The sequence below is a fragment of the Rattus norvegicus genome, chromosome 4 (assembly GCF_036323735.1).
Source record: "Rattus norvegicus strain BN/NHsdMcwi chromosome 4, GRCr8, whole genome shotgun sequence".
NCBI classification, from domain to species: Eukaryota; Metazoa; Chordata; class Mammalia; order Rodentia; family Muridae; genus Rattus; species Rattus norvegicus.
This window is the reverse complement of record NC_086022.1, coordinates 106,541,950-106,568,079: the sequence shown is the minus strand read 5'-3', so window position 1 is coordinate 106,568,079 and position 26,130 is coordinate 106,541,950. Positions and strand designations below refer to the sequence as shown.

The 26,130-nt window shown below is 45.0% G+C and overlaps 1 long non-coding RNA gene across 2 annotated transcripts; it reads left to right on the top strand.

The window, feature by feature from the left end:
- Positions 1 to 11,681: 11,681 nt before the first annotated feature.
- Positions 11,682 to 25,901, top strand: LOC120102310 (uncharacterized). 2 transcript variants are annotated; one of them, XR_005503647.2, is made up of 2 exons: positions 11,682 to 19,940; positions 20,832 to 25,901. It is a non-coding gene; the product is annotated as an uncharacterized LOC120102310 (long non-coding RNA). The 2 variants fall into 2 exon arrangements; XR_010065831.1 differs by having other exon boundaries at positions 20,173 to 25,901.
- The last annotated feature ends 229 nt before the right edge of the window (positions 25,902 to 26,130 follow it).

Sequence of the window (26,130 nt, the reverse complement as noted above, 5' to 3'; positions counted from 1 at the left end):
TGCGTGGTCTGGATTTTTTAGTTAAGTATGCGTGGGCAGAGCGGAATTGGGAGTGAGTTGTGGCGCAGGGGGAGTGGGGGACGTGGTAGAGTGGACTAGCTGAGAGAGGACATACCGTTTTATTTTGGTTTTACGGGTTTCTCACCACAGGGTTTCCTGGGTTCTCAGTTGCTCCGCTCTTAATACAATTCACATAAATTTTAATCCCATTTTGAAAAATGCTGTCCAAAAGATTTAAGATTTGCTTTTGATCGGTTCTGCAAACCCTACCTTTTCTTCTGCCCTTGTACCTCTCAATGCACACCAGAAGCAGTGATTTATTAAAGTCTAGAGGAAGGGGGGGGCAAAGAATCGTTCTGGAATGTTGGGAATTGGGCGAGGTCGGGGTCCATCCCTCAGACACAAACACAAGGTTTTCTTCTGGGTGTTACAGAATGAGGTGAAATAAAAACAAAGGCCACAACTTGCGGAACAGACATCGGAACTGCAGCCACCGGCATCAGCCAATTTTTTTTTTTTTTTGTCTGAACCTTCGAATGCGTTAGCCATTAGAGGGGGAGTATAGACTGAGCCGCCTCCGGGACAGAGATCCGCTGAGGGTGGAAGTGAGATCAATGACTGCGTTGTGGCGGCTGAACTGAAGGAGGTCACACCCTTTCATGACCCACAGGGGAGGGGTGGGACCAGCACCGTGGGGCTTAATGGAGGAGGAGCCCAGGGGTATTGGGCAGGCTTATGATTACAGGGGTAGCCTTTTCCTGGAGGAGGGGAGGGAGGGAAACAATTGGATAGGGTTTGCCCCACATTTTTGTCTTACCCCCAAGGGACTGGATAAAAGGATAGGGGCAGTTAGTTCAAATGAGCTGTATCCTCCTGGCCACAAGAAATTTAAAACCTAGTAGTGAGACAGGCAGGCAGGACAGATCAGAGGACAGACAGGTTGGGGAGCCTCTGCCTGGTTTACATAAAGGATCAACTCCAGCTGGTACCTGGAGGCCATCACCTCTGAATAGGGAATGGTTCTTTTTCTCTGGTGTTAGTGATTCCCACAGATGCAGCTTTTGTAGTGACCCAGGATAGGATGGAGCTGAATTAAGTCCCATACTTGTTGAAAATTCCTTGAGTAAGAAAATTCCTCTAGTAAGTGGGCCTAATAAGCTCATTATCTCAAAAGAAAGAAGAGAGGAAAAAACCTCCTGAATCTTTACTGGCCTCACCTCTGGTCTCGTTAAAACCAAGCAGCAACCATGCTTCCCTTCCCCTACAGGCTTGACTCTTGTACCTTGATTGACAGGGCCTGAACATGATGAACCTTATCATGGTTTGAAGAAGCCACACATCCTCATTTCCCTTCCCCAGGCCCAGTTCAGGGTAGGAAGGAAATACTGTTGATTTACAATTGAGGTGATGACGGAAGGGAAGACTGCCTATTCCCGAAGTGGCAGCTATGGTAGTCAGCTTTGTCTCTAGAAGAAACACCTGTGAGATGGAAATAGAAACCATTTCTTTTGTCTAAAAAGTTCCAGTCTGTAGTCTACTGACCCTGCTTTGGATCTGGGGTCAGGCAGTACAGAGTGGAGATGCAAAGCAAAGCAAAACCACTCACCACCGGAAGACGTGGCCAGGAAGCAAAAGAGAAAGAGGAAGGGGTAGGGGTCCCACAGTACACCTTCCGCTTGGCCCCAGCTCTTAAAGGTCCCACCACCTGAGAAACAAGCCTATAACACATGGGACTTTGAGGATCATTTCAAGATCCAAATTATAGGAAGAACCATGTGTAAATTAGGAGATTTTGGGAGCCAGGTGTGGTGGTGCATGCCTATAATCTCAGCACTTGAGAAGTGACGTTCCGGAGGGTTTGGAGTTCGAGGTCATCTTCAGCTATCCAGTGGATTCAAGATCTGCATGGGCTACTTGAGACCCTGTCTCAAAACACACACACACACACACACACGCACACACACACGCACACGCACACACGCAGTGGGATGCTTGTTTCTGCAAAATTTAGAGGCCATGTATTTGGTGAGCTTAGTTCAACACAGCCCTTTTGAGTGCCCAGCAAGACCCCATCACTCTACTGAGTCTACAGAGTTTTGTGCCACCGACTGCAAAATGCTCAATGAAAGAAACACTAGAGACACAAGCAGTCCCCCCACAGCCCCTTGGGAAAGCAGACAAAGAAGTTAGCTGTGAGAGTGGCTGCCTTAGTGAAAGAGGAAGCATTTGATTGAGACAAGAAGTGAGACCATGAGTGGAGGCAGGCTCCTCCTCCTGTTGACACCAGAGGGTATTCAGTGAGGTAGGAGAGCAGTCACTGAATGAAAACAGAAGCAACCTCAAAAGGAGCCCAGGAAGGAAGGTGGGTGTGCTGTATCCTGTAGTCATTTGGGAGCCATAATAGATCTGGGGTCAAAACAAAGTGATCTGAGATGTCTGTGAGAGAGTGGGGGAGATGTGGAAGACACAAATAGTAACCACCATCACCAGCAGCGGTACCTACCCTATCACCAAGCCATCCTCACCAGCACCACTACCGTGCCTGCACACAGCTTGTAGTATGGCATCCAGCCTTCCTGGATTCTAGAGATCCTAACTCAAGTGATCAGGGTTGTGAAGAAAACTCTCTTACCCACTGATTCATCTCCCCAGCCCATCTCCACCTTATATTTTTGAGGCAGGATCTCTCACTAAACCTGGAACTCACTGCTTTAGCTAAGCTTGCTGGCCCATGGGCTCTGCCTGCCCCTGGCCCCCAGTCACTGGAGTTATAGACACATGCTGCCACACCTAGCTTTTTACATGACTGCTTGGGAATCTGAACTCAAGCATTTATGCCTGTGCAACAAGCATGTTTGTGTGTGTGTGTGTGTGTGTGTGTGTGTGTGTATGTGTGTGTATATATATATATATGTATATATACATATATATTATATAATTTTATGAGTATGAGTGTTTTGCCTGCATTTATGTGTATATACCAGGTATATGCTTGCAGTCTTTGGAGCCAAACAGAGGTATCAGATCATCCCCCGAAGCTGGAGTTCCACGGCAGTGCCACCTCTGGACCACTGTGGGCGGTCCTGAGTCACATAAGAAAGCAGCCTGAGCAAACCACGAGGAACAAACCAGTAAGAACATTCATCTCCAGCTCGTGCTGCTGCCTCCAGGTTCTTGCCTTGAGTTTCTACCCCGAATCCTCTCAGGGATGGAATGTGAACCAAGAGTTGTAAGGTAGAGAGGAAATATACCCTTCCTCTCTACCTTGCCCTTGGTCATAGTGTTTTATCACAGCAATAGAAACTAAAGATAGTCCCTGAAGGGACTCTGGGCATCTGGAACATGGTGAACAGGGCTCTGGCAGGCCTTCCCCTTCCCCGCCTCTGCTTTGCTAAAAAAGCCACTTAAGATTACATTCCTGAAGCTAGACCCCAAGGTCTATTCCTTTATTTGACTACTCCCTCCTCCTGAGGCTGACTATCAAGGTCCAGTTATCAAAGCAATCAAAAGCCCCTTTGGCTCACCTAATCAACATGCCCAGTTAAAAATTAAACACCTTGGGGGGCTGGAGAGATGGCTCAGTGGTTAAGAGCACCGACTGCTCTTCCAGAGGTCCTGAGTTCAAATCCCAGCAACCACATGGTGGCTCACAACCATCTGTAGTGAGATCCGACGCCCTCTTCTGGTGTGTCTGAAGGCAGCTACAGTGTACTTACATATAATAAATACATAAATCTCTTTAAAAAAAATTAAACACCTCACCCTACCACAGGGTTTCTCCTTGTACCTTTATAAACTGCCATTTTCCTGTGTCGTGCTTTCTACTCTCTACCCAGAGGCAGTCCTGTGTCCATCCTCCACTCTCTCCCAGACAAACACCCCTAACCCCTTTTTCCTCTCCCTTTTCTCCCTTCTCCCTTGTTCCCTTCCCTGTCTCCCTCTTCCTCCATCTTCTGTCTTGCCCCTTATGCCTGTCCTCTGTTGTTCTGGGTAAATAAATCTCCTGAGTGCTAAGAACATGGTCTTGGGGACCCTGAGCCAGTACTTTTTCTTTCATCCCCCAAAATCTCAGTGACTCACGACAACAGAAATACATACGTACTTTGTTCGTGTTACTATTCGCTGCTACTCAGTGGTTTCTGCACTCACTCAGCGTTGTTCCCCTCGATTCTCGGACTTAACTTCCATCCAGTCACACTAAGCAAAGCAAAACATGAAGCAAGGCGGCATCATAGGGAAAGCAAGAAGTAATTGGTACCCTGGGGTGGTTTGGATGTGAGATGCACCCCTTAGACTCATATGCTTGGACACTTGATTTCCCAGCTGGTGGTGGTTTGAGAGGGTTATGGAACCATTTGGAGGAAGTATGCACTGGAGGCCATGCTTTCAACATTTATGGCTACATTTCCTCTTCTCTCAAGCTTCCTAACTACCAGGCCAACCTGAGGCTTCTCCTACTGTGCCTTCCCCATCATGACAGACTCTATCCCTCTAGAGATGGAAACCAAAATAACCCTTTCTTTCCTAACTTCCTTTGTATCAGGGTATTTTATCATAGTAACAAAAGAGTAACTAATGCAGACCTATAATAGAATTCAGTGTCTTAAAAAGTATCTTCCTTAAATCAAAAACGTTGACTTATACCTGTAATTCCAACATTGGAGAGGCGGAGGCAGGGAAATCAGAGTTTAAGACCATCCTTGGCTACATCGTGAGTGGGAGAGCATCCTGAGTAAATGAGACCTTGTCTTTAAAAAAAATGTTTTCTAAAGATTATCTTTCTTTATTTCACCTTTATATGCCAGTTGGGATCATGTTGATTTGTGTTTTTACAGTATATGGAGGAGGAACTAAATTATAGTTATTCTTAATGTTTATTTCAGAAACAAGAAGTGTCATCAAATATTTAAAGATTAAGGCGTTTTGGTCCCTGAGGGCTAGCGACTGCAGCTGCCCAGAGTAAGTTTGGACTGTGGCTCTGGCCCAGGAGCCACGGAGGAACCTGCTTGAAAGCTTCTGGAAGGGAAACTGTACGAAATGAAAACATACAAACACCACTGCTGAAGGATGTGATGTTTGACCAAGACGGTCATCTTGAAGCCATTAAAGGAAATTGAGCTGAACAAAGATGGACCATGAAAACAGAGAAAGGTAAGGACTGGCTGAGCCCTGGAGCCATAGAGCATCCTCAAAGGGCTTCGTCTTTGAACTTCCTGTTGTGTGAAATATAAATTTCCCTGTATCTATTAAGATGGCTTGGCAGTTAGAGTTCTGCCCTATGAGCTTGAGGAACAGGGTTCCAATGCTGTACCCAGAAGGTGAGACACAGAATCCCTTGCACAAACTGGCCACCCAGACTAGCCTTGTGGGCAGTGTGAGCTCTGGGTTCAGCAAGACAGCTTTCCTCAGTGGATAAGGTAGAGAGGGACTGAGGAAGACTCCCCAATTCAATCTCAGGCCTCCACATGCACTCACACACATTTGCAACCATATAAACGAAAACATAAGAAAAACAAATAAATTTTCTCATATTTAAAAAATCTGTAGTTGGGTTTCTGTTATAGTCAAAATGATTCTAATACTCGTTATCAGGAATCAGAGAAGTCTAACATCAGAAGCAATGCAGACCTGAACAAGAGAAAGGCCTGCAGTGGAGGCTCACTGGTAAGTACGTGTCTATTGATCAGAAAGAGGTTCTGCTGGTAAAGGCACTGCTCCCAAGCTTGACACACCTGGCAACTGGAGAGAATCCCGGGAACCCACAGAGTGGAAGGAGACAACTGACTCCATCAAGTTGTTCTCTGGCCTCCACACAGCGTGTGCACATACACATATAAACAAGGGGATTTTCTTTAAAATTCAGAGCTAGAGAGATGGCTCAGCTTATCCAGGGAACCCAAGTTCAGTCTCTAGTACTCACAGAGGGTGGCTCATCCACCTATAACCACAAGTCCAAGGGTTCCAATAATCTCTTCTGACTTCCGTGAGCACCTTCACCTACACACAGAGAGAGAGAGACAGAGAGACAGAGAATCAGAGAGACAGAGAGATAGAAAGAGACAGAGAGACAGAAAGAGACAGAGAGACAGAGAGATAGAAAGAGAGAGACAGAGAGAAAGACAGAGAGGTAGAGAGACAGAGAGAGACAGTCAGAGAGAGAGACAGAGAGAGTATGTGTATATATTTTAAAGTAGCCAAGGCTGGCCTCAAACTTGCTATTTAGCTGAGGATGACACTGAACTGATCCTCCTGCCTCCACAAGTTCTGAGATTACAGATGTGTACACCTATCATCTATACCAAATTTATATGGTGCTGGGGATATGTGTGCATGCTAGGCAGGCAGTCTAACAATGCACATATTAGCCCCTTATTATAGTCTTCAGATAGAATTCTTTCTTGGGGAAATTACTTTTTGCTTTTAAGGCCTTCAACTAACAGGATGCTATCTTCCCACAGGCTAATTTTGTGACTCATATCACCAAAACACTTCTGCAGCAGCTCTAGACTGTGTGGGACCACATAACTGGGCAGACTGTACCCGAGTAGACACAAAGTACCACAGTGTTGAAGGGGTACTTCCCTTTTTTCACCTTATAGACTCCAGATTCGTCTGCATCAGGCCTAGTCCACACAGAGAGCACAGGAATGCAGAAATCAACTCCTACCAACACTGGGGCCAGGAAAGGACTGCTCCCAAGGGCAGAGTGTCTACTGAGCCCAAAAGCAGGAAGCTGCCTCAGAGCCACTCAGCCAGACCTCAGGTGCTGCTCTCAGACTTCTTCCAGTAGGATAGAAACAAGCTCTTAGGATTTCACCCCTTGAGTTTTCTGATATGTGTAGCTCGGCCCAATTCTAAGTAGTACAAAAAAAAATCCGAGAAAATATAATTTAAGGAAAGCTATTTTAAAATAGGACTAAACAAGAAACATTCTAAACCTTAATATACCTTTATTTATTTATTTATTCATATATTTATTTATTTATTTCGTGTGTGTGTGTGTGTGTGTGTGTGTGTGTGTGTGTGTGTGTGTGTGTATGTAAAACACTTGTGTGGAAGTTAGAGAACAACTTTGTGCAGCTGGTTCCGGCCTTCCCATGCGGTTCCAGGGGATCCAGTTCAGACCACCAGGCTCAGCCACAGCAAATGCCTTGCCCTCCTGAGCCATCTTCACGGTCCCGGAGACATTTGTAAAGAGCACAGTTCACGACGACAGAAATAAGACAAAAGAGAATTTGGGGATTGTGGGTGACAGCTGGAAATGCACCTCAGTTTGTAGGGTGCTTGCTTAGCACACAGGAAGCCCTAAATCCTCTCCCCAGAGCGGCATAAGCCAGACATGTTGGCACATGTGCAAGACAATCAGAAGTTTGAGGTCATCCTCAGCGTAAACCCAGCCTAGGATACAGAGGAAAAACAGAAAAGAAAATCCATAAATCTGCATGACTCTCTCCACCTACACACAAGCAGGCTCGCACACTGTGTAAGCACATAGAAGAGCGCCAGGCCCAGATGGTTCCACAGATGATTCCTTTCAAAGCTGCAAGAAAACAATAACTTCAGTACCTCAAGATTTGTTTCAGTAGCTAGAAAAGGACATATGTCTCTCATGATGATTAATCTTGGGTGTCAGCCTGGCTGGAACCTCAAAGCATTAGTTCTGGGTGTGTCCTTAAGTGTTCTTCCAGAGGACATGAACATGGGCATGGGGGGGTTGAGCTGGAAATAGCTTCTCTCTATGGTGGTGGGCACCATCCAAACAGCTGAGAGGCCAAAGAGAGCAAACCAGAAGAAAAACCTATGGATCTGTCTCTGTCTCTCTGTCTCTCTGTCTCTCTGTCTCTCTGTCTCTCTTTCTGCCTCCACACCCTCTCTTGCTCTCCTCTCTTCTCTCTTCCCTAGGGCTTTCCAGCCCTCTGTGATGGTTTCTATATGCTTAGCCCAGAGAGTGGCATTATTAGAAGGTATAGCCCTGTTGCAGTAGGTGTATTCTTGTTGGAGTAGGTGTGTCACTGTGGGTGTGGGCTTTAAGACCTTCATCCTGGAAGCCAGTGTTCTGCTAGCAGCCTTCAGATGAACATGTAGAACTCTCAGTTCTTCCTGTACCATGCCTGCCTGGATGCTGCCATGTTCCCGTCTTGATGATGATGGACTGAATCTCTGAACCTGTAAGTCAGCCCCAATTAAATGTTCTTATAAGAGTTGCCTGGGGTTGGGGATTTAGCTCAGTGATAGAGCACTTGCCTAGCAAGCGCAAGGCCCTGGGTTCGGTCCCCAGCTCCGAAAAAAAAAAAAAAAAAAAAAAAAGAGAGTTGCCTTGGTCATGGTGTCTGTTCATGGCAGTAAAACTCTAAGACACCCTCCTTCTGTGGCCTTCAGAGACTTGCCCCTGAAAATCACCTCACCTCCCTGGTTCTGAAGCTCTCGGCCTTGGCCTGAGCCTGTCTCCAGCCTGCACAGAGCCTGTGGCCGGATGTCTCTAACCATGCCGAGTCTCTTGCTTCTGTTTCTCTGGAGAATCCTGGATGGCACAAATGACAACTTTGATGTTAGGGGTTTTTTTTTCTCCTTAAAAGATTTATCTAGGGCTGGAGAGATGGCTCAGCGGTTAAGAGCACCCGACTGCTCTTCCAGAGGTCATGAGTTCAATTCCCAGCAACCACATGGTGGCTCACAACCATCTGTAGTGAGATCCGACGCCCTCTTCTGGTGTATCTGAAGACAGCTACAGTGTACTTATATATAATAAATAAATAAATCTTAAAAAAAAAAAAAAGATTTATCTAACAGGGCTGGGGATTTAGCTCAGTGGTAGAGCGCTTACCTAGGAAGCGCAAGGCCCTGGGTTCGGTCCCCAGCTCCGAAAAAAAAAGAACCAAAAAAAAAAAAAAAGATTTATCTATTTTCATTTTATTTTTATAAGTGTTTGCCTGAATGTATGTGTGGGAGAGACCAGGAGTGAGACAGGGTCTCTGCTAGGATAGGGGCCATGGGTAGGAACTAAGGGTGGCAAGACAGCCAGCTTCTTCCTCACCTTCCTGAGACAATAGCCTGACAGCTTCAAAAGGCCTTGTAGGGTTCCGTTTCCCCAGTCAGCAGGCCCCCTGCTGACAGAACTTCCTCAACAGATTTGAAGCTGGATCAAGACCTGTTACACAACAGTTGCGGGCCAATTTACCCTCTATCTTTCTTCAAACTGACCAACCCTAAATTAGGGAAGGAAAACTCTTCGAAGACTTTAAAAAAACCCAGACCTTGAGAAAAGAATAGCGTTTTCAGCTATCTGGGCCCCCTCCCCCACCTCCCTGCTTTACAAAGGGTCTTCCTTTTTGCTACATGCATGTCCTTCCTTACCCCCAGAAACGGTTTTCTTCATCTACGGAGTCTGTCTGCTGCAGTCTGCGGTGCTTGGTTCCCCACTGCTACCAGCTGCACTTGAGATTTCTCCTGCCTTTAATTCCCTAACTGGCAGGAAAAGACGAACCTAATCAGGATCCCTAGATTTTATCATATGGATGTCACCATGTGTACTGCATGTCTGTGGTACATATACATACACTCAGGCACACACACACACACACACTCTCACACTCACACACTCTCTCTCACACTCACACACACTCACACACACACGTGTATTATGTGCCTGCAGTAAGTACATATACATACACTCAGGCACACACACACACACTCACACACACATACACACACTCACACACACACTCACACACACTCTCACACACACTCACACACACTCTCACACACACACACACACGTTTATCATGTGCCTGCAGTACATATACATACACTCAGGTATACACATGCACATACACATAAAATAATTTATTTTAATTAGGAAGAAAATGTATGTCCCCGTTCTCCAGAGAAACCAATGATCTACAGACAGACAGCTGAGAGAGGAGCTATTATGAGAACAAGTTCACACAATCACAGAAGACAGTAGTCTCATAATATGCTGTTTTCAAGCTGGAGATCTTGGGATGCTGTTAGTAGGCCTCAGCCCAGTCCTGAAGGTTTTTGAAAGCAGCAGAGCCAAGAGTAACTCTAAGTCTGAGGCCAAAAGTCTGACAATGCTGAGGGTGCTTTGATGGCCTAGAGTGCAAAGGCCAAGAATCTAATATCCCAACTACTGGAGGGAGGAAGGAAGGACGGACAAACACACACACACACACACACACACACACACACACACACACACACTGTTAACTTACAGGCAATTCCACTAGCTCCTCCCAGGGGACCTGTGTCAGCTTATGTCATCATTCGCTGCCCTTACCTGCCACAGCAAAGTATGGGTGGCATAAAAGGACTGCACCCTAGCTCTTTCTTTTCCTCTCTTAGTTCTCATGTGTTCCCCTCTGGTGTCTCTCTCCCCCCTTTCTGTCCTCTGTCACCCTTCTCTGCCCTCATGGCTTTGTTCTCATCTGTCTGCCTATACCCCTTCTTCAGGCCCTGGTTCCCCTCTCTTCCCCCAAATAAACCTCCCTTATACCAGCTCTGTCGCAAGACATGATTTCTCAGGGGGATACCTTGGCTTGGGCCTGCCCTCACACACACACACACACACACACACACACACACACACACACACAGACACGCACATGCACATACAGATACATACACACGAAAAAGAGAGAGAGAGAAGAAAGGAATGATTTTAATCTGGGCTATGTGGGCCTTCAGCCATTAGATGGGATGGCAGCTATATCTAAGTTAGGACATTGGAAGCTTGTGAGATGCCTCACTGGGGGAAGGTGCTTGCTGCCAAACTTGATGATCCGAGTTCAATCCCTGCATGGAAAGAGAGTATTAACTCCCAAAAGTTGTCCTCTAACTTCCACACATGAGCTTTGGCACTCACATATGAAGGGGAAAAAATACTCATATGCATAAAAATAAAATAAATATTTTCGGGGTTGGGGATTTAGCTCAGTGGTAGAGTGTTTGCCTAGCAAGCGAAGGCCCTGGGTTCGGTCCCCAGCTCTGAAAAGAAAATAAATAAATAAATAAATAAATATTTTTTTTAAAAAAGCCTAATACAGTGTTACTACCTAACAGTCAATGCTAGCAAGAAGCAGCAGAAGACAATATCTATGAGTTCCAGGCCAGCCGGAACTTCTTAGTGAGACCAAATAAAAAACTTAGTGTTTCCAAATTTAAAAATAAATAAATAACATGTGGCCCATACATATACAACCACCAAACTAGATAAAATGGATGAAGCAAAGAAGTGCAGGCCGACAGGAACTCTCCTGAGAGACACAGCCAGAATATGGCAAATACATAGGCGAATGCCAGCAGCAAACCACTGAACTGAGAACGGGAACCCCCTTGAAGGAATCTTAGAAAGGACTGGAAGAGCTTGAAGGGGCTTGAGACCCCATATGAACAACAATGCCAAGCAACCAGAGCTTCCAGGGACTAGGCCACTACCCAAAGACTATACATGGACTTACCCTGGGGTCCAACCTCATAGGTAGCAATGAATAGCCTAGTAAGAGCACCAGTGGAAGGGGAAGCCCTGGGTCCTGACAAGACTGAACCCCCAGTGAACATAATTGTTGGGGGGAGGGAGGTAATGGGGGGAGGATGGGGAGGGGAAGCCCATAGAGAAGGGCAGTGGGAGGGGTTAGGGGGATGTTGGCCTGGAAACTGGGAAACAGAATAACAATTGAAATGTAAATAAGAAATACCCAATTTAATAAAGATGGAGGAAAAAATAAATAATAAGTAATAAAGTAAAAAGAGAGGAGCAAATGAGGTGGGTAGGTGGTGGGTCGATAAATACTGCTGTAACCATACAGAAGTGTTTGGTTTTCTGTAATTTTATCAAGTGAATAGATTTAAGTATCGCACACCTCTATCAAGATAAAGAACTGAGGTTGGAGTTGAAGTTCAAAGGTAGAACTTGCCTAACATGTTTGAGCCCAGCACTGCAAAATAATAATGAATAAAGGATACTCATTATTAACATTATGCTAATTTAACTGTCATCGCCCTGACAGACAAAGAGTAGCATGTCATCTGAGTTCCAATCCCTATGACTCCTGATGAGACTGAAATCTTCCCATATGCTTGTAGCCATTTGGATCTCTGCTTTGTTATAAAGTCATATAAATGACCACGGCTTTTTTCTTCTTTTTCTTGGGACAGTTTCTCTATGTAGCCCTGGCTGTCCTGGAACTAGCTCGATAGACCACGCTGGCCTTGAACTCACAGAGATCTGCCTGACTCTGCCTCCAGGTACTAGGACTAGAAGTGTGTGCCACCACAGCCAAGCCATGGGTACTGCTTTATCTAGAATGTTTGTTCTGTGTTCCTGACACGTAGACTCTAGCATTTGAGTCACCAGGTGGTGGTTCTATTTGGGAAAGCCTGTACGTAGCCATCTTGGAGGAAGTATGTCTCTGGGAATGGCTTGAAGACAAAGCATCTCTGCTTGTGGGTCAGGATCTAAGATCACAGCTCTTTGCTCACAGCCCAGCCACCATTTCTGCTACCTGCTGCTGTGCTGTCCCTGCCATTACAGGCCCCAAGCCTCTGGAACTGTAAACCCAAATTAGTTCTTTCCTCTACAAGTTGCCTTGGTCATGGTGTTTTATTATAGTAATAGAAAAGTACAGGGGTTGGGGATTTAGCTCAGTGGTAGAGCGATTGCTTAGGAAGCGCAAGGCCCTGGGTTCGGTCCCCAGCTCCGAAAAAAAGAACCAAAAAAAAAAAAAAGAAAAGTACAGAAGTTGGCACCAGGGAATAGGCTATTGCTGTGAAGAAACTGATAGTTTTGGGGTTTGGGGAGAAATTTGGAATTTTGTGCTTGAAAAGTGGTTAAATGTTATAAGCAGGGCATAATGAACCATTCTAAGCTTGGAAGACAGTAGTGATGAGAGGAAACACATTGCCTGGGGAGAACCAGCCTGAGAGATTTTAGAACAATAGTAACAACTGGGCTAAAATACAAAATGTGTGGTTCAAAGGTTAAAGGAGCACGAGGAAGCGGAACGGAGCTAAATCCTGTGTTCAAAGATATTAAATAGAATTAAGGGAATGGTGACCTTGGGGCAAGACCCCACTCAGCTAAATTTATTGTTTATGTGTTAGAGGTTGAACAAGGGATAGTCATATCATGTTAGGTGGTGTTGTGACATGATTGTTGTTTTCACTTGGTCATAAGGAGATATGATTGTGACTTAAATTGACAAGGGATGGATTGGGATGTTTATTCTCTTCGGTTGACAATGTGACAATATCTGGAATGAACGACAATCCAGTCATGGAGTATAGACCTGTGATCCAGATCTTGAGGCATAGTGACCATGTTTATAAAAAACTTGTGAAAAGGAATTAGAGAAAAGCTCAGGTCCAAGCAGGATGATACACTTTTAATCCCAGAAGACAGAGGCCAGCAGATCTCTGAGTTCAAGGCCAGCCTGGTACAAAGCAAGTTCAAGGACAGCCAAGCTTAGGCAATGAAGGAGTTGGAAAACAGAAAGCTGGTGATAATGTATTAGAACAAGGGAGCCATGTTCCAGCCCCAGCAATAGCAGAACTTGGCTTCAGACACATGGCTCTGGTTTTAGAGTCAAGAATAGAAGGGGTCACTGGACAATTGATGCTGAAACTATGAAATTAGTAGTGATTAAGAAGAGACAAGCATAACTGAGGTGAAATCTTCTGGTAAGTATTTTCTGAGGGCACAAAGAAGCTGTGTTCCAGAGATAGACATTATGCTAGCAACCAAACTTGGCAATGTGTAAGAGTCACCCAGGTGAACTGGTTTTGAAGGCATGAAGGGTTCACGGAGAGCAGTTGAGGCTTGGCACTGTAGAGGTCAGAAAAGACCTTTGGTGAAGGTACAGCCCCAGTGGCAGTTAAAGGCCCAGGACTGAAGGGGTCATGCAAAGAAGTTGAGGCTTGGCACCATGAATAGAGCCTGTGAGAGGCTATTGGTGAAAGTGTAGCCTAGTTGTAGCAAAGGACCTCAGCATGCTAAAGATGCCAGTACCATGGGATGATCACTAAGAACAGCAGCAGTAGTGGAGTGAAGTCAGCCAGAGCCTAGAGTGCTGCAGAAGAGTGACCCAAGCCCTTTGGGGAAGTCCAGGAGATCATGTTTGGATCCCAAGCACTGGGACAAGAATTTGTAATGTTGACGTTACCTTGGAGACCCCAAGATGTAAGAGATGTCAGAACTATGTGATACCTGCTGAGGAAAGCGGCTAACAGGAAGTGGGACCAGCCTGAGAGGAAGAATTGTGTGGTAGTCAACAATGCTAGAAGGAGTTGGAGATCTGACATGGAGATGCAGAGTTCGGAGTTTGCCCAGCTGTTTTCTGGTCTCTCTTCAGTCCAGTATTTCCTCACTATGACATTTTGGAATGGTAATGTATACCCTGTGATGTTGGAAGTGTGTGGTCTGTTTTTTATTTTTATTTTATATGGAATTTCAGTTAAGAGATTGCATAAGTCTCAGTAAAGACTTTGGACTTTTACACATTGGTGAAACAGTGATAGACTATGGGGACTTTTGAAGTTGGACTAAATTCATTTTGCATTATGTTATGGCTACAAACCTATGGGGGCCATGGAGTGGAGTGTGGTGGTTTGAATAGGTTTGGCCCCCATAGATTCATGGGTTTGAATGCTTGGCCCATAGGAAGTGGCATTATGAGAAGGTATAGCCTTGTTGGGGTAGATATGGCCTTGTTAGAGGAAGTGTGTAACTGTGGAGGTGGGCTTTGAGATCTCATGCTCAAGCTACACCCAGTGTGGAATTGGAGCCTTCTCCTGGCTGCCTGTGGAAGACAGACCCCTTCTGCTGCCTGCATATCAAGATGTAGAACTCTCAGCTCCTCCAGCACTATGTCTGCCTACATACTGCCTTGCTCCACGCCACAATAATGGATGAACCTCTGAAGCTGTAAAATTAAATGTTTTCCTTTATAAGAGTTGCTTTGGGGGTTGGGGATTTAGCTCAGTGGTAGAGCGCTTGCCTAGGAAGCGCAAGGCCCTGGGTTCGGTCCCCAGCTCCGAAAAAAAGAACCAAAAAAAAAAAAAAAAAAAAAAAGAGTTGCTTTGGTCATGGTATTTCTTCACAGCAGTGAAACCCTAACTAAGACAGTAGTTAAGAATGACCTTAAATTTCTGATCCTGCCTCTACCTCCTGAGGTGACCTTATGTGGTAGCAGTGACTGGGATCAAGCTAAGGCTTTATACATGGTAGGCAAGTGCTCTACTAACTGAGCTATATTCTCAGTGTGAGTGTGTGTGTGTGTGTGTGTGTGCGTGTGTGTGTTTGTGTATGTGTGTGCTTGTGTGTGTGCGTGTGAGTGTGTGTGTGTTTGTGTGTGTGTTTGTGTGTGTGTGTTTATGTGCGTGTGTGTGCGTGTGAGTGTGTGTGTGTTTGTGTGTATGTGTGTTTGTGTGTGTGTTTGTGTGTGTGTGTGTGTGTGTGTGTGTGTGTGTGTGTGTGCTTAATTTAGACTAACTAGTGAGGCCTTGAATTCCCTAACCAGAGTAGCCAAGGCTGGCCTCAAATTTAAGGACTAGATTCCAGGCATGAGCAACCACAGCTACTTCTGTTAAGCTAAAAAAACAAACAAACAACAATAACAACAGAAAACCCTAGACAAGATATGATGTAGCCCAGGATGGCCTCAGACTTATAATATGGCCAAGAATGACCCTGGGCTCCTTGAATCTCCTGTCTCTATCTCCTCAGAGATAGGATTACAGGTGTGAGCCACTATGAAAGGCTTCTTTCAAGCAATTTTGAAGTTGAATACCTTTAATTGGCACTTTCTATCTCCCCAGACCCCACCACTGCCCCCTAGCTGCACCCGTATGCTGTCAATTGCCCCTGAGGCATCTGCCTCTGAGACTGGGAAGGTTGATGAGTTTTGTAGCGTGGCTGCAGTATGGTGCCAGCATCCAGTTCCTCTAAGTGATGTTTGGGGGTGCCTCCCCCATCATTGCCCATGCTCCCAATCATAGATTGCTTGGTTAAACCCTACCTGGCTTTCAGACGTGAAACTGAAGGGCAATTCTCCTGTTACCTTTGTCATCACTGTGGTTCCCCATTTCCAAGATACCACCACCCTCCCTCAACTGGAATTCAGTTCTGCCTGGGAATGTGCAATGAACTCTGTGTGGTTTTGAGGGGAAACATATCTCTTATACAAGGTTACAAGGATCTCAACCCACCTAGGTTGCAGGATCTGGCTACGATGGCAAGCAAAGACCAGACCTCAGAAAGGGTGAAGGTGCACCATCTAGTGGCCCTTGCTGGAGTGGCAGCAGGTAAGTGGACACATTTTATACTGGCTTTTCCGTGATCATGAACAAAAATTAAAATCCAGAGAATAGTATATCCTAGAGACCACGCCATACCAGAAACAGCAATAAAAGGAATAGAACCAAGGTCGGTGGCACAAGCTTGTGATCTCAGCACTGGGGAGGCAGTTTCAAGACAGCCAAGACTACATGGAAAGGCCCTGTCTCAAACAAACAAACAATCAAACACAAAAAAACTCTTCCTATTTTATTTTCCTATTCTTTAAAAACAGATGTGATATATTTATCTGTGGGAGGGAGTGTCTTGAGTCCATTACACAATGCATATAGAAGTCAGAGACCAACTTGCAGGAGTTCATTCTCCTGCTACTATGTGAATCCTGAAGACTGAACTTAGGTCATCAGACTTGGCAGCAAGTGCCTTTACCCCCCTGAACCATCTCACTGTCCCATTTCCTGTCTCCATTAATCTAATATCTAATTGTCCAAAGGTATACTAGCAACAAGATCAATAGTATGACGACGTATCTGTCAATTAACATTGGATTTTGTAATACATTGTAATTGTATTCAATTACAATGAATAAGTGAAATAAAGAATACCAACATTTATAGAAATGTACAAGTCCCCATTGATTCATGGGCAGGTGATTACAGCAGTCAAAGACCGAAATGCCTGAGTCTTGGCTTCCAAATTTAAAGATGTTGGATTTATATAGGTGTCTTAGGGTTCCACTGCTGTGAAGAGGCACCATGACCAAGGCAACTCTTACAAAGGAAAGCATTTCATTGGGGCTGGCTTACACTTTCAGAGGTTCCGTCCATTATCATCATGGGAAGAAGTGCAGCAGCCTGTAGGCAGACATGGTGCTAGAGAAGGAGCTGGGAGTTCTACATCTTGATTCAAAGACAGGAGGAGACTGTATACCACAATGGGTGTAGCTTGAGCAAGGAGACCTCAAAGCTCACCCCACCATGACACACTTCCTCCAGCAAGGCCACATCTCCTAATAATGCCACGCCCTATGGCCTATGGGGGGGGCAGTTACATTCAAACTACCACAGTAGGTAAGATTTTCTCCTTTGGAAACAGAGGGAAATGTCTGAGAGTTAGGGGAACAGAGATCTGAGGAGGAACTATGTGGCTAGAAAAATGGAGAAGTGTCCTAGGCTACAGAAATGTTGAGAACAGAAGGGGCAACCTAGAGATTCACATAAGGTTCTCAAAGGAGAGATTCTTCCTAATGCAGCTGGAATAGTCAGAGGATCCAGGGGGCACCCCAGTACCCTGTAGTTTTCACTCTTCCCCCCTTTGCTCCAGGAAGTGACCACGCTACCAACCCCCTACTGGATTCCCTTGAATCTTCAGATAAAAAACAGACAGTTGTTCCTTTCAACTTGCCTTCTTGGCCCAATTGCTAAGTGCTACTATCACCTGTCTGGAAAATTGTGCCCTTACCAATTTCTTATCTCTGTCTCTCCCACCTGCCCTAAACTTCAGTTGCTAAACTCCCCTGACCACCTGTCTATAGGAGCAGCCTGTGTGGCCACGATCTTGTCTCTCCAAAGCATGGAAAACTCTCCTTCCTTGCCTCTCCCTCTTGCCTCCAGGGACCCAGAAGTCCTACCTGTACCTTCCACCCAACAATTGGCCCATGGCCTTTACTGACAGACCAAGAACCACCTGGGAAACAGGATCTTAACATCAGCACCGCCCCCTACATTCTCAGTCAGCTAGGGCCAGTATGGGCCAAGGTCCACCCAGCTTGGTCCTGTAGGGAAGGAGCTACAGGTTAGTCAGGCCAGGGGGAACCATGACAACATGTTCAGTTAGGAGCTGGAGACCAGGCTGATCTTGAACTCACAGAGATCTGTCTGCCTCTGCCTACTAAGTGCTGGGATTGAAGATGTGCACCACTATACTTGGTCTCTTGAAGCATCATCTTTGATGACAAGATCGATCCAATCAGACACCACCAGATGGAAATCTTAACAGTGTGGCAGTGAGGTTGCTTCTACCATTCATGCTATTCCAAGTCCATCATTACTGGCTCATACTAGAGAGGCACCTAAATTATCACACTTTTCTTATTCTGTATAGAGGCCCGATTGAGTGATTATATATTCCTTAGATTTTTACAGGAAGGAAAAGCAAAGAGAAATAACAAATAAACACACCAGGGTAACTGAGAAAAAATTACTTTTATTGGGGGCTTCTCGTGACCAGATTCTTTTTTGGGTTGTTTTGTTTTGTTTTGTTGTTTTTTGTTTTTGTCAGGGTCTCACATATCATAGTCTTGACTCTAACTTGCTATGTAGCTGAGATGACCTAGAACTTCTGGCCTTCCCGTCTCCATTTCCCAAGTACTGTGGTCTGGTTTACCCAGTGCTGGGGACTGAACTCAGGACCTTGTGTGTGTTAGACAAGCACTCTACCAACTTAGCTAGGAAGAGAAAGGTTTGACTTTTTCTCATCGCTCAGTTACCAACACTGAGAACAGTAGCCAGCGCATGGTAGGTGCTTAATAGATATTTGCTGACTACAAAAATGTTTCTACTCATATAACTGCAGAATTAAATAGCATTACATATATGAAAACCTGTATATGTGTTTATGTGTATATGTGTATTATACTGTATAGTGTATGCTTACATACGTATACAGGTGTCCTGCTCTATTATTCTCTGTTCTGTCCGTCTGCTAGCTAGATTTTTGTCAACTTGACAGTCTCAAGTCATCAGGGAAGTCAACCTCACACACACACACACACACACACACACACACACACACACACACACAAATACAAGATATTACATATCCTTCCCGACCCCAAAACAAAACACAAAGAAATGAAATAAATATAGGCTGAGGAGGGCAGATACCTGGTGAATGAAAGCCAGGATCTCACAGCTCTTCAGGGCCCAACCCAAGAAAGCTCTTCTCATTTCCTTCCCTGCCTGGCCCAGGAGATACATTCCTACCCTCTCTTGAGGTTTCCAAAGGAAATGAGGGAGATGCCTCTGACTCACTTCCTTGTAGGAAGACGGGATCACCTGCTGTGTCCCTTTCATCTTGGGTACTCTACAACATTTGGCTAAATCTATAATATGAATGATAAAAAGAAAAGAGCTTGGACGTGATAAGAGGCAGAAGACAAATATTTTATGGAGACAGAATTAATCCAGATTTTGATACTGCCAGAAACTGGGCTCCTTGAACTTCTGTGACCTTGAGCTTCAAGGACAGGTTTTAGAAGGAACCGGAATCCCAAAATTGGTAGTGTCCTGCCTTTGTGGCAGCCAGCCGTTAGACTCTGGTTTCAGTTTTAAACACTTTAAACACGTGGCTTTAGAGGGGACTTTCCCCCTGGAACAGGAAATGATGATGACAGGCAGAGCCTTGACCGGGGACCAAATTTGTCAGAAAACACCTACATCTGGTAAGCTATAGTGGCCAAGTGGATGGAGTAGCCACAGAGCTGCCAGTAGCTAGCCAGCCAGCCCTAAGCAGGTGACCCAGAAGTCTGAGATCCAGGACCTTTTCAGAGGCAAGCCCTGAAGCTGCGAAACCTCAAAGCCACTCTTCTTTTGTGAGGAGAAGGTGAAGAGAAACGAAAGCTAACACTATGGTAAGCAGCTGTCATGAACAGAAGACTCACACTATACTAACCTGAGGAACTAAATGCCAAGATTGCCTTTGGGCAAAGGATAATTGAGGCAGGGTGTGGTGGAACATACCTGTGACCCCAGCCCTCAAGAGGCTGAGGCAGGATCAGCCTGGGCTACAGAGAAATAGTCTTTCTCAAAGGGGATTAAAAGGCAGAGCCCAACACAGTACAGAGCTGTGTCCTGTGATCCCAGAGGTAAGAAGCCGAGGTAAGCCACCAATGAACAGACACCAAACCACAAGGATGAAGCCATGAGGTTCACATGGCGCTGCCCTAGAGACCAGACCAGAGCGGAGATCCCAAACCAGTGTGGTGTTCAGCTATTTTCTCAGTGGTGAAAAAGTAAGCTGCTCCCATAATGTCAGCACTTTGAAGGAAGAGACAGCAGGATCAGGAATTCAAGGTCGTCCTTGGCTATACAGTAAATTACAGGCTAACCTGAGAGAGGGAGGAAGAGAGGGAGGGGAGGGGGAAAGGGGGAGAGGGGGAGAGGGAGTGGGGGAGAGAGAGGGAGGGAGAGAGGGAGTGGGGAGGGAGGGAAGGAGGGAGAGAGGGAGGGGGAGGGAGAGAGGGAGAGAAGGAGGGGGAGGGGGAGGGGGAGGGAGAGAGGGAGAGGGGGAAGGAGGAAGAGGAGGGAGTTTTGGGGTCTGGCATACCTTCCCCACAAATAACCAAAATCTAGAGAGAGTAGAGAATGAATCTGGTACCAGAGAATGTGATAGGGATTGAACCCACGGCCCCATACCAATCCACTATGTTCTCTATACATACACTGTATGTGCATGAGAAAAAATTTCCTCTTTTTCCTATAGTATAATATGACACAGCTGCCTCATGCTTTTCCTCTACCAGCACTGCCTTACAGGGTGTTCCAGATTAGTTCAAGAGTTTCCTCCCCATTTCTACCCAGCATTCCATCAAATGGCCACACCTTCGTCACTGTGTAGAGCACTGGGCTTCCTTCTGATCTCAGAAGTTACCAACATTGCTGCAGTAATAAACTCTGGAAAATTTGACTTTTCACAAGAGAAGTGTAGTCCCTAGGGAGAAGAATGAAAAAGAAATAAAAGGAAATGGTGACATATCTTTGTCGGTTGCTGACAAATCGTCCTCCCGATGGTCCGTGCTGACTCTGCTGCCCCACTTGTAGCGCCCCAGCTGCAAATGGACCCATCCTGACCTGGAAAACTGTGTTTCAGAGACTCCATTCAGTAAGCTGTTCCCATAATGCCAGCAGATGAGTTGGCTATGTAAGCGGGCACAGTTCTGGTGCAAGAGGAGCTCCCTCCAGCCAAAGCTCCCTTGCTATTGGATGCTGTCCAATTCCCACGACCATTTGTCTAGGGATTCTGCCCATACAAGAGCTACTCCTGGATCCCACTCACCTTTGCACGTCTAGCATCAGACACACCACGTACTCAATAAAGGCTTATTGTGGGGAGTTCTGATTAGATTCTTAGGCCAGCCTAGCTCAGTGGTTGGGTTCCAGGTACCAGAGAGTATCCCTGTCTCAAAAACTTTAGATTGCTCCTGAGGAAGTTGATTTCTGTGTTCCATATACATATGTATAAATACACATATGTGCACATACATTCTACATAGATGAATGTATGAATACACACAAATAAAAATAGATTACTCAAGGTCTTCTCATGGTGGCACAACTTTAACCCTAGTACTCAGGAAACAGAGGCAGGCAAAGTTTGAGGTCAGCCTGATCTGTATAGAGAATTGCAGGCCAGCCAGAACTACATATGAGACCCCATCTCAAAAATAAATAAACAAGCAAACAAAGAATATAAATAAAAGTTTGAGGCCGGTAGGATGTCACAGTAAATAATCATACTTTCCCAAATAAAAGTTATATTAGATGAGAGAAAAAATTCAAAGTATGCTTTTATGGACCTAGCAGCTGGGAGGAGGCAGAGATAGGAGGCTCCATGTTGCTCACTGGCTGGCCAGTCCAACCGAAATGGTGAGCTCTATCTCTAATGAGAGAACCCGTCTCAAAAAGTAATGTGGAGAGCCATTGAGGAAGATACCTAAGATTGACTTCTGGCCTCCACACATATATACATAGACCACCCCACACACACACACACACACATGTGCACACACACAATAACAGTAATAGTAATAAATAATACATTAAAATTATTAAAAAATTGGGTTTTTTCTGCCAGAATGACGATTCTGAGACTATTACTAAATGCCTAAGCCATAATTAGCTTTGGCTGACTAACTAGCTTGTAACTTATCTAACCCATTCAAACTACTCTATGTCTACCACTCGGTAGTTACCTCTTCCTCAGCCCCAGCCTGCTTCTTCTTTCACATCTCCTCAGTGCCTCCCTCAGCATCTTTCCCAAATCTCACTTGAATCTCTCTCCAAGTCTCTCCCTGCATCTCCTTTTATTCTCTCACTTTCTCCCAGAATCCTCTTCTCCTATCACTGTCCCACCTCCTATTTCCTGCCTCAGTTCATTGGCCACCAGCTTTTTTATTCATAGGTGATGCTTATAAAAGATTCTCTCTACATAAAATTTTAAAATAAAGCTTGAACTTTACAAAAGAAGGGGGGGTGCTGGAGAGATGGCTCAGAGGTTAAGAGCACTGACTGCTCTCCCAGAGGTCCTGAGTTCAATTCCCAGCAACCACATGGTGGCTCACAGCCATCTGTAATGGGATCAGATGCCCTCTTCTGGTGTGTCTGAAGACAGCTACAGTGTACTTATATATAATAAATAAATAAACCTTAAAAAAAAAAAAAGAAGGAAGGAAGGAGGGAGGGAGGGAGGGAAGGGGAAGGGAAGCAGCTAGGTGTCTTGGTTCCACCGTAGAAGACCTCAGACTAGAATAATCTGCCACTACCCCTAGACATGGCAACTGCATCACTTTGGCCTTTTTTTTTTCTTCTACCCCAAGTTTCCCAAGAAAGAGCACTTATTAACTATCTAAAACAAAACAGGCCTGTACTTTGAAGGCTTTCAAAGCATCTTGACTCAGTCACAGGCATCAATGGCTCCTTGTGCCCATGCTGACCTTAACCCCAAGATACAGCTCCTGTCTCAATCCTGAAAGAAGGCTCAGTAGGGCTATATTGTCAGGTAGCATAAAAGTGTTTCCCCTGGGGGCTTCAGTGTGCCAGGCACTATGCCTGTAATGGCTGATTCCAGAGACCTGACATACTCACACACCCCTACTCACTGTCCTATGCCTGTGACTTGTCTCTCAGCTCTACCTTGAAGCCATCCTTCTTCCTCCTGGACCTTCTGCAGGTCTCTGAGCTCAGAGATCATTTGGGAAAACAACCAATTTGGTCTTGATCCATTGGAGTGACTGTGAGGAAGGCATTGCAGGTAACAGACTTTCTCTTTTGGGGCTTGATTTACCCATGAAAGAACCAGGAAGAGCTTTATTGCCAAATAGAATAAATCCCAGAGAACAGGAAGTAAGAGTGGGTCACCAGAGAGTGACACGAGGTCAGCACAGGGTAGACAGGCTGTTACAAGGTAGGGAGGGGAGTTTTAGAGGAAGTGTAAAGAAGCCCAAAGCACCAGAAAAAATATACTTAGGCCTGAGCAGCTCCTGAAAGAAAGACTTAAAAGAGAGAGAAAGTGGGGGAAAGGAAAAGTTATACCTTTCTGAGTTAGGGCTCAGGAAGAAAGAGAGACCCAGCTCCAACCTTAAGGCAGTTCATAGGGACTGGTGTGTACTGTTGTTTTAAAGTTACATTTATGTATGCATAGTGGTGCGTTCCTTTAATCCCAGAACCCAAGAGGCAGATTTGTGAATTCAAGGCCAACCACGGCTACACAGTTTCAAAATTAATTAATTAATAAAAAATACATGTATCGGGCTGTTTGCTGTGTGTATGTGTGCACAAGCTTGCCACAGCACAAATGTGGCAGCCAGAGGCCAGCTTTCAAGAGTCAGTTCCTCCCTTTCACCATGTAGGAGCCAGAGTTTGAGCTCAAGTCCTCAAGCTACGCAGGATGCGCCTTCACTCACTGAGCTGTCTGGACATAGGTAGGAAAGAAAGCCCTAGACACATGGGTAAACTTCAGGCACTCTGAGAGTCAGGTGCAGCAAGAAGCCTTGTACACTGCACAGATGAAGCAAATACATCAATGTGTGGAAGAGAGAGGCTGTCTTAGTTAGGGATTTACTGCTATGAACAGACACCATGACCAAGGCAAGTCTTATAAAGGACAGCATTTAATCGGTGCTGGCTTACAGTTCCAGAGGTTCAGTCCATTATCATCAAGGCAGAAGTATGGCAGCATCCAGGCAGGTATGGCGCAGGAAGAGCTGAGAGTTCTACATCTTCATCTGACGGCTGCTAGCAGAACACTGGCTTCCAAGCAGCTAGTGCTAGGATATTAAAACCCACACCCACAGTGACAGACGTACTCCAACAAAGCCACACCTACTCCAACAGGGCCACTCCCTGGGTTGAGAATATACAGACTATTCTCACAGAGGCAATGGGCAGGAAAAGCCAGGCCCTGGGAGTGTCTGGGAATTATCAGCCTAGTTTGGTGTGGATCTGGGAGTCCCACTGGCCTTGTCTCCATGAGTAGTAATGAGTAGCTGCTGGCCTCTTGGTCACACATACTAGCTAACTGAAATAGTTATTAGATATTGTCTCTAGAGGAACAGAACTTATAAAATGAATATTATATACATATATATTATATACACATATATACATATATATTATATACACACACACATCCATTATATATAGTATAGGTATACATTCAATAAATGTATATATAAATAATATATAAATGTGCATATACAAATGTATATACATATGAAGTATAGTCATATAAAATGAATTTTATATATGTCTGATTTTATTAGAATGGCTTACATGCTGTGATCCAACTAGTCCAACAATGACTGTCTACCAAGGGAAGGTCCAAGAATCTAGTAGTTGTTCAATCCATAAGGCTCAATGTCTCAGCTGGTCTTCAGTGTACACTGGAATCCTGAAGAAGTAGACTCCAATGCCAGTGAAGGAATGGACTTGATAGCAAGGTGAGAGCAAGCAGGCAAAGAGAAAGCAAGTTTCCTTCTTCCATGTCTCGTACAGAGGCAACAGCTATAAGGTGTGGTTCAGGTTAAAGGTGGACCTTCCCACCTCAAAAAATGTGGATTAAAATTGTATTTTCTCATCTCAAAGATCCAGATTAAAAGTAGGCCTTCCCATATCAAATTATTTGATTAAGGGAAAATTCCTCACTGGTGTGGTGGTGCACATCTTTTATCTCAGCATTCAGGAGAAAAAAAGTAGGCAGATCTCTCTGAGTTTAAGGCCAACCTGGTCTATAATATGAGTATAGAAAATCCAAGGTTCTGTTATACAGAGAAACCCTGTATCAATAAAACAAAAAGAAAGAAAGGAAGGAAGGAAGGAAGGAAGGAAGGAAGAAGAGAAGAGAAAAGAAAAGGAAAGGAAAGAAAAGAGAAGAAAAAAATTCCTCACAGATGAGCACAGCTCTTGCCACCAAGCTCTTCTAACCCCAAATATCTCTCCCCTCCCTGTTCTTCTTCTTTCTTTTTTTTTTAAGATTTACTTATTTATTTATTTATTATACACACTGTAGCTGTCTTCAGACACACCAGAAGAGGGCATCAGATCCCATTACAGATGGTTGTGAGCCACCATGTGGTTGCTGGGACTTGAACTCAGGACCTCTGGAAGAGCAGTCAGTGCTCTTTACCTCTGAGTTATCTCTCCAGCCCCTCAGTTTTTTTATCACCCATTCTATAACAGTGATTTGCTAACTACCCTCTCCCTGGCAGGCTTTGTGCCAGGCATTTGTGACTATTTACATTTGGAATGTGTCCCCTGATGTACTGCTTTAAAATTTTAAAATAAATAAATAAATAATAAATAAATAAATTTTAAAATAGCTTTTGGTGCTATTTTGAAGGCTGTGGAGACTTTAGCAGATGGGGCCTAGCAGTTTAGTAGGGGTAAGCTTTTGAGGTTATAACCAGCTTCTGGTTTCAACCTGGGCTGTTTCCTCCTGGCTATGAATAACACCTTCGCCAGCTCCCACCACCTTCACTCATGCTCCACCCTGCCTTTCTGGCCATGACTGCCTGAAGCACCCCAAAACTGTGAGCCAAAAGTCAT